Raw genomic sequence first — 10,643 nt, forward strand, 5'->3', positions numbered from 1 at the left:
TATGGAAAAGAAAAGACTGAAAAGGAGCAGCCAGTGAGACAAAGAGGAAAACTCACACAAAAAATAGTTCTCATCAGGTTGTACTATAAAAATTAAAGGAACAAACAAAAGTAGGGATGGCAGTGAAATAAGGGAAGCATCACCATGCATAGGGAAAAGCTCAGAGACTGGGACTGGGAGAAGGGAAGAAAAGATCCCCATATAAAGCGGTACTTCTTTAGAACCAGTGTTTATAGTTTTTAATAATCATTATAAATTTTTTTGAAAACCACATAATGCAATCTCTAAATTTACAAGCATCAGAAAGCTCTTTTAGTGAGCAAACTGCCTTGCCAAAGAAGATAAGCCTCAGAAAAATCTCAAATAGTAATCTGGGTAGGCAAGAAAGAACCATATTTTTCAAGGAAATAAATCCAAACATAATGGCTTCAGTGAAAAATAATCCAAACAGTATTTTGCAAATAAAGCTCTGGACCCAAGCTTTCAGCTATTGAACTCAAAAAAGGCCACTTGAAATCACATCAGTTTGGGGCTTGAAGGAAACTCAAGACACATCCATTGGTCCAGATCATAGATAAATCTACTTGGGGCAGCTTGCTGAAGAGAGATAACTGGTAGGGTTTGCTCACCAGTGAGTCATCCAAGACCTGCTGAATCAGAATCTTGAGGCATGAGGTTAGGACAGATTTACTGCTCTCTGAAATTTTTGAAACAAGCTCACTGGATAATTCATGTGCACACCAACGTTTGAGAAACCCTAATCTATCTGATCAGGAGATCAAGAGCTAGAGAAAATGAATGACTTGGACAATGGTATGTAGCTAATGAGAGTGTCCAGAGCATTTCTCAAACGTTAACATGCATCAGAATTATTTAGAGGGCTTGTTAAATACAAATTTCTGAGCTCTACCCTCAGAGTTTCTGATCCAAGAATTGACATTTCTAACAAGTTTCCCAGGAGAGGCTGCTGCTCATCTGGGGACCACAGAGTGAGGACCTCTGGTCTCTGCTGAAGTCATTAGTCACTTTTCTGAGGGCATCAATGAAGCCCTGCACCCTTAAAGACCAAGAAAGACAAAGTATTCCAAGAATGATGTTAAAAATGACATAGAAACATGACCAAACATACATCATATACATTTATTCTAAGCCACTCTGTTCAATTGGAAGACACATACAGAACTGGAGAACATCCCAACTCATCCAGAACAAAATTATAAGGGTGGTGAAACATATAAGGAGACAAAAATGACTGAATAAATAAAACAACTAAGTTCACACACTAAAATTTTTAAATCTATAAAATTATGAAAATACATGAACAGAATGAATAAATTGTAGAATGATAGCATTAGATAGCTGGTTTGATTAAGAGGTCATTTTTAGGTATCTTTTTGAGTTATTGCCATAGAAAACCTAGTCCCAGACCAATCTTGAGACTAGATTTTGATTCAAAACCACTTTTGGTGCCCATCCAGCATGGCTCAGTGGTTGAGCATTAAGCTATGAACCAGGAGGTCGCAGTTTGATTCCTGGTCCAGGCACATGCCCAGGTTGCAGGCTCAATCCCAGTGTGGGATGTGCAGGAGGCAGCCAATCAATGACTCTCTCTCATCATTGATGTTTCTATCTCTTCCTCTTCCTTCCTCTCTAAAATCAATTAAAAAAATATACTTAAAAAAACACTTTGGAAATGGCTTGCCACTGGTTCCACACAAAGCCAGGGAAACCACAGAGAAACATTCTTCGCTCACCATCCCAATTCTGCGTGACTCAGGCATCCCGGTATTACATTAGAACAGAGAGCATTTTGCTTCACTGCTACCCTTTTCTCGTGTAGACAGCTCTTAACCCTGAGATACTGTATTCAAATAATTCTCCCAACAGCTCAGAATATCTGTAATTGCCTCTGTCTACCTGCTATTCGTCTCACTGTTCTGAGACCACATCCAAAATCCATAACACATGAATTCCACGGACAGCATCTCTACAGGACTATCATACACGTTTTATATCAAATTGTCTTCTACCCTTTCAGGCCCATTTTTTACTTGTAGTCCTTGCTTTGCTACCTTTGGTATCTGCTATCATTTCCTCCAAAGAAGTAATACACCTAAAGTGTTAGGTCCTTTCATTATCCATGTTACTCCCACACCCATCTTAAGTCTCTCCCTCTACCTTCTAAGAATCTTTCCCCAAGCTTTTATCTTAGTAACGCATATTTGCTTTTGTATTCTCCCAAACCCACCCTCAACACCCTCCTCTCCTCCCAAGAAATAACCACACTTCTAAGGGCACAGTACTTGGTTTTTGACCTTTCCAAAATCAGTGTAAATATCATTGAGTCAGTGTACATAACTGTTTTTTAGAGCTAAGAGGCAAAACCAGGTTCCAAATAACTTTTGTTACACAGACAAGTGACTTGTTCAAGCTGGCTATAGATTGTCCTGGGATTTATTACTGGCTATTCTATTTTGTTTGTTTGTTTGTTAATCCTCACCTGAGGATATTTTTGATTTTTAGAGAGAGTGGAAGGGAGGGCAGGGGGAGAGAGAGGGAGAGAGAGAGACAGAGAGAGAGAGAGAGAGAGAGAGAGAGAGAGAGAGAGAGAGAGAGAGAGAGAGAAGCATAAATGTGAGATACACATTGATTGATTGCCTCCCAAATGTGCCCCAGCTGGGGCCCGGGTTCGAACCTGCAACCCAAGTAAGTGCTCTTGACAGGGAATTCAACCCTTGACCCTTCAGTGCACAGGCCATGCTCTAACCACTGAGAACACTGGCCAGAGCATTACTGGTTATTCTTTATCATGAGAATGTTGATTCTGTTTAGGGTCTTGAAACAAAAGCTCCCAAAAACATTAGAGAATCTCTCATTGGCTGGAGTTAACTGGGAAAAGCCAGTAACAGGAGACACACACACACACACACACACACACACACACACCTACCTACCTGCAGACCAAAACTCAGAGTTTGCTATAATTAAATTGCAAATATATGAAGTCATTATCCATTGAAAAACTAACATAAAACTTAAAGGCTCTATGCCTACCTACAATTATTAAATCTCAGTTTAAAGTGAGTTTCAAAATCCCTTTACTTTCTGAAATATCTTAATAAGAAACAGGGGACATAATAAGAATTCCTTCATAGACACAACATAGCCATTTATGACTGATTTTCCTTATTCTAAACTGTCTTTAAAAATATAAACTTCTCTTAAACCAATCATGTTGGGAAAACTGGATATCTACATGGACAGGAATAAAGTTGGATTCTTCCATTACACCATATACAAAAATTTACTCAAAATGGATCAAAGATCTAAGCATAAGAGTTAAAACTATAAAACCCTTAGAGGAAAAATATAGAGGAAAACTTCAAAACACTGGATTTGGCGATGATTTCTTAGATATGACACTGAAAGCACAGGCAACAAAAGTGAAAATAAATTGAACTACATCAAAACTTAAAACTTCTGTGCACAGGACATAATCAACAGAATGAGAAGGCAAAGTACAGAATGGGAGAAAATACTTGCAAATTATATAACTGATAAAGGATTAATATCCGCAACTCAACAACAAAAAGACAAATGACCTGATTTAAAAATGGGCAAAAGACTTTACTAGGCACTTCTCCAAAGAAAATATACAAATGGTCAATAAGCATATGAAGAAATGTTTAACATCACTAGTCACTAGAGAAATAGAAATCAAAACCACAGTGAGATATCACCTCACACCCATTAGGATAGCTACTATCAAAAAAATCCCTCAGTGTTGGTGAGGGCGTGAAGAACCTGGAACTCCTGTGTATTATTGGTGGGAATGTAAAATGGTGCAGCCACTATGGAAAATAGTATGGCAGTTCGTCAAAAAATTAAAAATAGAATAACCATATGATCCAGTCATCCCACTTCTAGGTATATACACAAAAGAGGTGAAAACAGGAACTCGAACAGATATTTGTACACCCATGTACAGCAGCATTTTTCACAATAGCCAAAAGGGGGAAGCAGCCCAAACATTGGTCAACAAATGAATGAATATACATACAATAGGATACTATTCAACCCTAAAAAGAAAGGAAATTCTGACATATGCTACAATATGATTGACCCTTGGGGACATTATTTCAAGTGAAATAAGCCAGTCACAAAAAGACCAGTGTGGCTCAGTGGTTGAGTGTCTACCCATGCACCAAGAGGTTGCCAGTTTGATTCCCAGTTAGGGCACATACCAGGGTTGCGGGCTGATCCCTGGTGGGGGGCTTGCAGGGGGAAACCTATCAATGATTCTCTCTCAAAATAAATGTTTCTATTTCTCTCTCTCTCCCTCTCCCTTTCTCTCTATATAAAATTAATTTTAAAATCTTTTTTAAAAGACAAATACTGTATGATTCTACTTATATGGGGTATCTAGAATAGTTAAATTCATAGAGACAGAAAATTGAACAAGTGGTTGCCAGGGGCTGGGGGAGGAGTAAAGGAGAAGTTTTTATCATGTATGTAAAGATTCAGTTTTGCAAGATGAAAGCATCCTGGAGGCCAGTTGCACAAAAATCTAAACATACTTAATACTAAACTATATACTTAACAGGTTAAAATGGTAAATTTTGTGTTATGATAAAGAAACAAGCATCTGAAGTAATAGACTTAACTTTTAAATCTATTGCCACATTTTTATTTTACAGAAAGTATATTATTAACTCTCAATATGAACATGCCCAGAATGCTATCTATACTAATAAAAGGGTAATATGCTAATTAGACTGGACATCTTCCAGACGTCCTTCCAGACAAAGCCATTGGGGTGGCGGGGGCCGAGGCAGAGGCGGTTAGGGGAGATCAGGCCGGCAGGGAAGGGCAGTCAGGGGTGATCAGGCTGGCAGGTGAGGGCAGTTAGGGGGCAATCAGGCTGGAAGGGGAGGGCAGTTAGGGGGCAATCAGGCCAGAAGGCAGGGGAGCAATTAGGGGCAAATTGGCAGGCAGGTGAGCAGTTAGGGGCATCAGGCCAGCAGGCAGAGGTGGTTAGGGGTGATCACGCAGGCAGGCAGCGAGCAGTTAGGAGCCAGCAGTCCCGGATTGCAAGAGGGCAGTCGGACATCCCCCGAGGGGTCCCGGATTGGAGAGGGTGCAGGCCCGGGCTGAGGGACACCCCCACCCTCCGTGCACAAATTTTGTGCACCGGCCCTCTAATAATTTTATAAATATTAAAGTAAAGGTATAATTTGTAGGATTGAAAATATCTATAAAATTGTGAACTTTATACATAATGCTTACATTTTGTAAAATTAATAAATTTATAAGAATGATTACTAAAGAATGTACATAGTAATGAAAATAACTTCATAGCAAAGCCTGTTTCATTTCATGTTAATACTCCCCTTGAAAGTTTCAGAGAGCTTCACAAACCTCAGGGCACTAGAAAGAAAGGATTTCCTCTGTTTGAACCATAAATTGCACAGCAAAACCCTCATCACATGTTTCCTGAAAAATGCTGGACTGGATGCTAAGTGCAGTGTGGCACAGATCCCAGGTGCTTCCAATGCTTACCTACCCTCTTACTCTTTAGCCTCAATATGAGTAAGAAACCTGAAGTACAAATTAGCAAATTTGAAGAGATGTTTCATAAAATTTAGTATTTGGCATCTAGATCTCAAATACAGATTTATCCATTTACATCCAAGAAAAAAAATATACATTTTTAATTTAGACTTAAAGTTCAAATACAGTTATATTCAATTACATTCTTCATTTGATCTAATAATGAGCTACTTAAGAACATAACCCTGTGTCGAACCAGTAAACTAAGATTATTGGTGTTGTTATATTCAAAGCAAAAATCAAGGAAATCACTGAATAAAAAATACAAAGATTAGTTAGAGGTAAAGAATGTCAATCTTTGGTGATACCTGTAAAAGGCAGATTCCTAAAACCTGCCTCCTACCATTCTGTTCCTGATGTTGACACACTAGATTGGGGCCTAGTCATTTGAATTTTTAATGTGCATTTTAACAACACTCTAATAACACTTTGAGGGGGAAAATGCAAAACACGCCACTAGTAAGATATGAATTACAAAGTCTTAGAGGTATACCTTATAAGGAAATTCAGATCTCATTCTATTTAACCTGATTAATATAAGAACTCTTTCTACAATACTGACTGATTGACTGATTTCAATAAGAATACCAAGATTTAAGAAACACCAATCAGAAATTATATATGCACCCCTATGTTCATAGCAGCACAATTTACAATAGCTAAGATTTGGAAACAGCTTAAGTTCCCATCAGCAGATGAGTGGATTAAAAAACTGTGGTACATCTACACAATGGAATACTACACTGCTATAAAAAGGAAGGAACTCTTACCATTTGCAACAGCATGGATGGACCTGGAGAGATTATGCTAAGCGAAATAAGCCAGTCAGAGAAAGATAAATGTCACATGATTGCACTCATTTGTGAAATATAATGAACAACATAAACTGATGAACAAAAATAGAGCCAGAGACCTAGAAGCATCAATCAGACCATCAAACCTCAGAGGGAAGGCAGGGGAGGGTGGGTATGGGGGGATGGGGGGTAAGAGATCAACCAGAGGACTTGTATGCATGCATATGAGCATAACCAATGGACACAGACAGTAGGGGGGTGAGGGCATATGCTGGGGAATGGGAGCGGCCAGGGAGAGGTCAATGGGAGAAAAAGGAGACTTATGTAATACTTGAAACAATAAAGAATTTAAATTTTAAAAGAAAGAATACCAAGATTTATATAGTCAAATAAATAATATATACTTCTCTGTAAGATATGAAGCCTAACCTCTTATTTTAACAACTAGAGACCCAGTGCACAAAAATTTGTGCACTCAGGGGGAAGGGGGGAGCTCAGCCCGACCTGTGCCCTCTCGCAGTCTGGGACCCCTTGGGAGATAACGCCCTGCTGGCTTAGGCCTGCGCCTGGGAGACAGAGGGCAGGCCCAATCCCTAGGTGCAGCCCCTGGTCGGGCTCAGAGCAGGGCCGATTAGGCAGTTGGGGCACCACCCCCTGTCATGCACAGAGCAGGGTGGATCAGGAGGTTGCAATGCCACCCTCAGTCACGCTCAGGGTAGGGCCGATTGGGGGGTTGGGGCACCGCCCCCTGTCACACTCAAGGCAGGGTTGATGGGGAGGTTGCGGTGCCACCCCCTGTCATGCACAGAGCAGGGCCAATCAGGGGGTTGGGGCGATGCCCCCTGTCACACACAGAGCAGGGCCCATCGGGGGGTTGGGGCTCCGTACCCTGTCACGCACAGAGCAGGGCCCATCAGGGGGGTTGGGGAGCTCCCTCCTGTCACGCACAGAGCAGGGCCCATCAAGGGGTTGGGGAGCTCCCCCTGTTACACACAGAGCAGGGCCCATCAGGGGGTTGGGGAGCTCCCCCCTGTCACACACAGAGCAGGGTGGATCAGGGGGTTGGGGTGCTGCCCTCTATACCCACAGAGCAGGGTCGATCAGGGGGTTGGGGCACCGCCATTATCACACTCAGGGCAGGGCCGATGGGGAGGTTATGGCTCTACCCCATCACACACAGAGCAGGGCCCGTGGTGGGTGGGGGGCTGCCACACCCTGTCACACACAGAGCAGGGCTGATCAGGGGGTTGGGGCGCCGCACCCTGTCACACACAGAGCTGCAGGGCAATCAGGGAGTTGGGGAACTCCCCCCTATCAGGCACAGAGCAGGGCTGATCAGGGGGTTGGGGCGCCTTCCCCTGTCACAAACAGAGCAGGGTGGTTAGGGAAGTTGTGGCCCCGCCCTCTGTCACACACAGAGCTGCAGGGCCATCAGAGGGTTGGGGCGCTGCCCTCTGTCACACTGATCCCGGTGCCGGGAGGCCTCGCGGCTCCGCTGATCCTGGTGCTGGGAGGCATATTACCCTTTTACTATATAGGATAGAGGCCTGGTGCATGGGTGGGTCTGGCTGGTTTGCCCTGAAGGGTGTCCTGGATCAGGGTTGGGGTCTCCACTGGGTTGCCTGGCCAGCCTGGATGAGGGGATGATGGCTGTTTGCAGCTGGTCACACACCCTTCAGGGTGGGGGTCCCCACTGGGGTGCCTGGCCAGTCTGGGTGAGGGGCTGAGGGCTGTTTTCAGGCTGGCGGGTGACTGAAGCTCCCAACTGCTCCTTTTTTTCTTTTTCTTTTTTATTCTGGGCCAGCTTTAGCTCTGGCTCCAGTTCTGAGGCCTTGGCTGCTGAAAGCACGTATCTGCTTTGTTTGGGTTCTATAATGGAGACACTGTATCAACTCCAGCTCTGAGATCCCAGCTAGCTGAAAGCAGGTTTCTGGGGTTTTGTTTAGCTTCTATATTTGTTACAATGTTTCAAACTGCAAGCTCAGAGGCCGGCAAGGCAGGCGGGGAACGTTGGAGTCCTCCATCACTGAAGCAAGCAAGCCTCATGTTCGCTTCCAGCTGCCTGGCTGCCGGCCACCATCTTGGCTAGCAGTTAATTTGCATATCACTCTGATTAGCCAATGGGAAGGGTAGCGGTCGTATGCTAATTACCATGTTTCTCTTTTATTAGATAGGATATCATTGTTTAAAACTTAGAGTCACCTCTTCTTAGAATTAACTTTTTCAATACGGAACATGAGCCTTCAAATACTAGTACATATAAAAATTACAAAACAAAAAACTGGTTTTGTTACATTATTGCTCCTTCTGTGTGTGTGTGTGTGTGTGTGTGTATGTGTGTGTGTGTGTGTTGTTTTGTTAATCCTTACTTGAGGATATTTTTCCATTGAATTTTTTTTTAGAGAGAGTGGGAGGAAGGATAGGGAGAGAGAGAGAAACATCAGTGTCAGAGACACATCCATTGGTTGCTCCCTCTCACCCTGTACTCACCCCACCAAGGCTAGGGATCAAACTGTTACCGAGGTACATGCCCTTGATTGGGAATTGAACGCACAACCCTTCATTCCTCGGGCTGATACTCTAACCACTGGGCAAAATCGGCCAGGGCTCCTTCTGGTTTTTTTTATTAAAATTAGAGCTCCCCTGATTCATCCAGTTCTAACGTTCCTACTACTTTTCAAATATGTCATCACAGAGTTGAGATTTGCCACCACAGAAAACAGGATGCTTTAAAGAAAGGTAACAGAGAATCAAGATGCAGAGAAAATATTTAATGTTTTGAGTAGAAGACAGAGAATGGCCTCTCAAAAAGATAATGCCCATTTGGATATGTAAGTTCAACTGGGCTTTTTTACGTATATTACTGAACAGTACTGAACACATATCAATAGTATTAAAAAGAGAAGACATTACCTGTGACCACTCTTCACTCGCCTCCTGAGGGGTTGTTTTTGATCACTTCACTATCAGAGGGACAGAAAAAATTTCTCCAACACTTGGCACTGCTGGAAACTCCAGGAAGACTTTCAAAATCTATAGAAATAAAATAAAAAAATGTTCTACAACAGCTGTGGGCAAACTACGGCCCACGGGCCGGATCCGGCCCATTTGAAATGAATAAAACTAAAAAAAAAAAAAAAAAGACCGTACCCTTTTATGTAATGATGTTTACTTTGAATTAATATTAGTTCACACAAACACTCCATCCATGCTTTTGTTCCAGCCCTCCGGTCCAGTTTAAGAACCCATTGTGGCCCTCGAGTCAAAAAGTTTGCCCACCCCTGTTCTACAATCATAAATAAACTATAAAAATCCAATCTAAGTTTTTCTAGTTTTTTCCTCCTCCCATTTTCCACCATTTGTTGTGCACTGAGTGGGCTCTTCTCAGATGGTGTTTACTTTATCATTTAAAAAATAAGCAAAAACTAAATCTTTATTTAGAAATCTGAATGCCAGCCAAAAATGAGAGACTCTCATTGGGTAATAGAAAGTAGAGAGGAGGATTCTTCCATCCTCAAAAAGAAGTAATTATATGCTTCTTTTACAAGAGGGGAAAAAAAGTGAAACTAAATAAATTCATATCCATGCATCAATAGCATCATGTTAGTTAATGACAACAAAATAAAAAATAGCAACGAGAGGACCATAAATAACTTTCATAAACAATTTTTTCAAAATATGCAATACTCCCAAAATATTCCCAGGAACTGATGCCGTCTATTGTAATAACCTGGTTGTTATTTAACAGAAAAGGAGTGGAAAGGAAGACCAAATAATACAGGCATGCCATTTATTCACTCTGAGTCTTTCCCTGCTGACTGATCCAGCGGTTCTCAACCTGTGGGTCGCGAACAATGAAAATGCATCCTGCATATTAGATATGTACATTACGATTCATAACAGTAGCAAAACTACAGTTATGAAGTAGCAACGAAAATAATTTTATGGTTGGGGGTCACCACAACATGAGGAACTGTATTAAAGGGTTGCGGCATTAGGAAGGTTGAGAACCACTGGTAGACAAAGGCAGTTTAGACACATGCCCAGTAAGGTCTAAGTGAGATGATGGGAAGGTGCTTTCCCATAAATCACACCTGAAAGCAAGTCAGTGGCCAAGATGGGAGTGGCCACTGCAAGGGCGCAAAATCTAAATATATAAACTTCCAAACAAAGGAAGTCCTCTCTCCTCTCTTGGCTCCAGGGAGCCTGGCTCCTGTGACTCCTGCTGCAGGGGCACGC

The 10,643-nt window shown here is 42.1% G+C and overlaps 1 protein-coding gene across 2 annotated transcripts in view; it reads right to left on the bottom strand.

Moving 5' to 3' along the window:
* The window catches only part of FHIP1A (FHF complex subunit HOOK interacting protein 1A), a 152,876-nt gene extending 143,439 nt beyond the window's left edge, over positions 1–9,437 (bottom strand). For both annotated transcript variants that reach the window (XM_059697856.1, XM_059697854.1), the window contains exon 1: positions 9,318–9,437. The gene's annotated coding sequence lies outside the window, so the exon portion shown is untranslated. The remainder of the gene's footprint in view (positions 1–9,317) is intronic.
* Between the last annotated feature and the right edge of the window lie 1,206 nt (positions 9,438–10,643).

The sequence above is a fragment of the Myotis daubentonii genome, chromosome 5 (assembly GCF_963259705.1).
Source record: "Myotis daubentonii chromosome 5, mMyoDau2.1, whole genome shotgun sequence".
Classification (NCBI taxonomy): Eukaryota; Metazoa; Chordata; class Mammalia; order Chiroptera; family Vespertilionidae; genus Myotis; species Myotis daubentonii.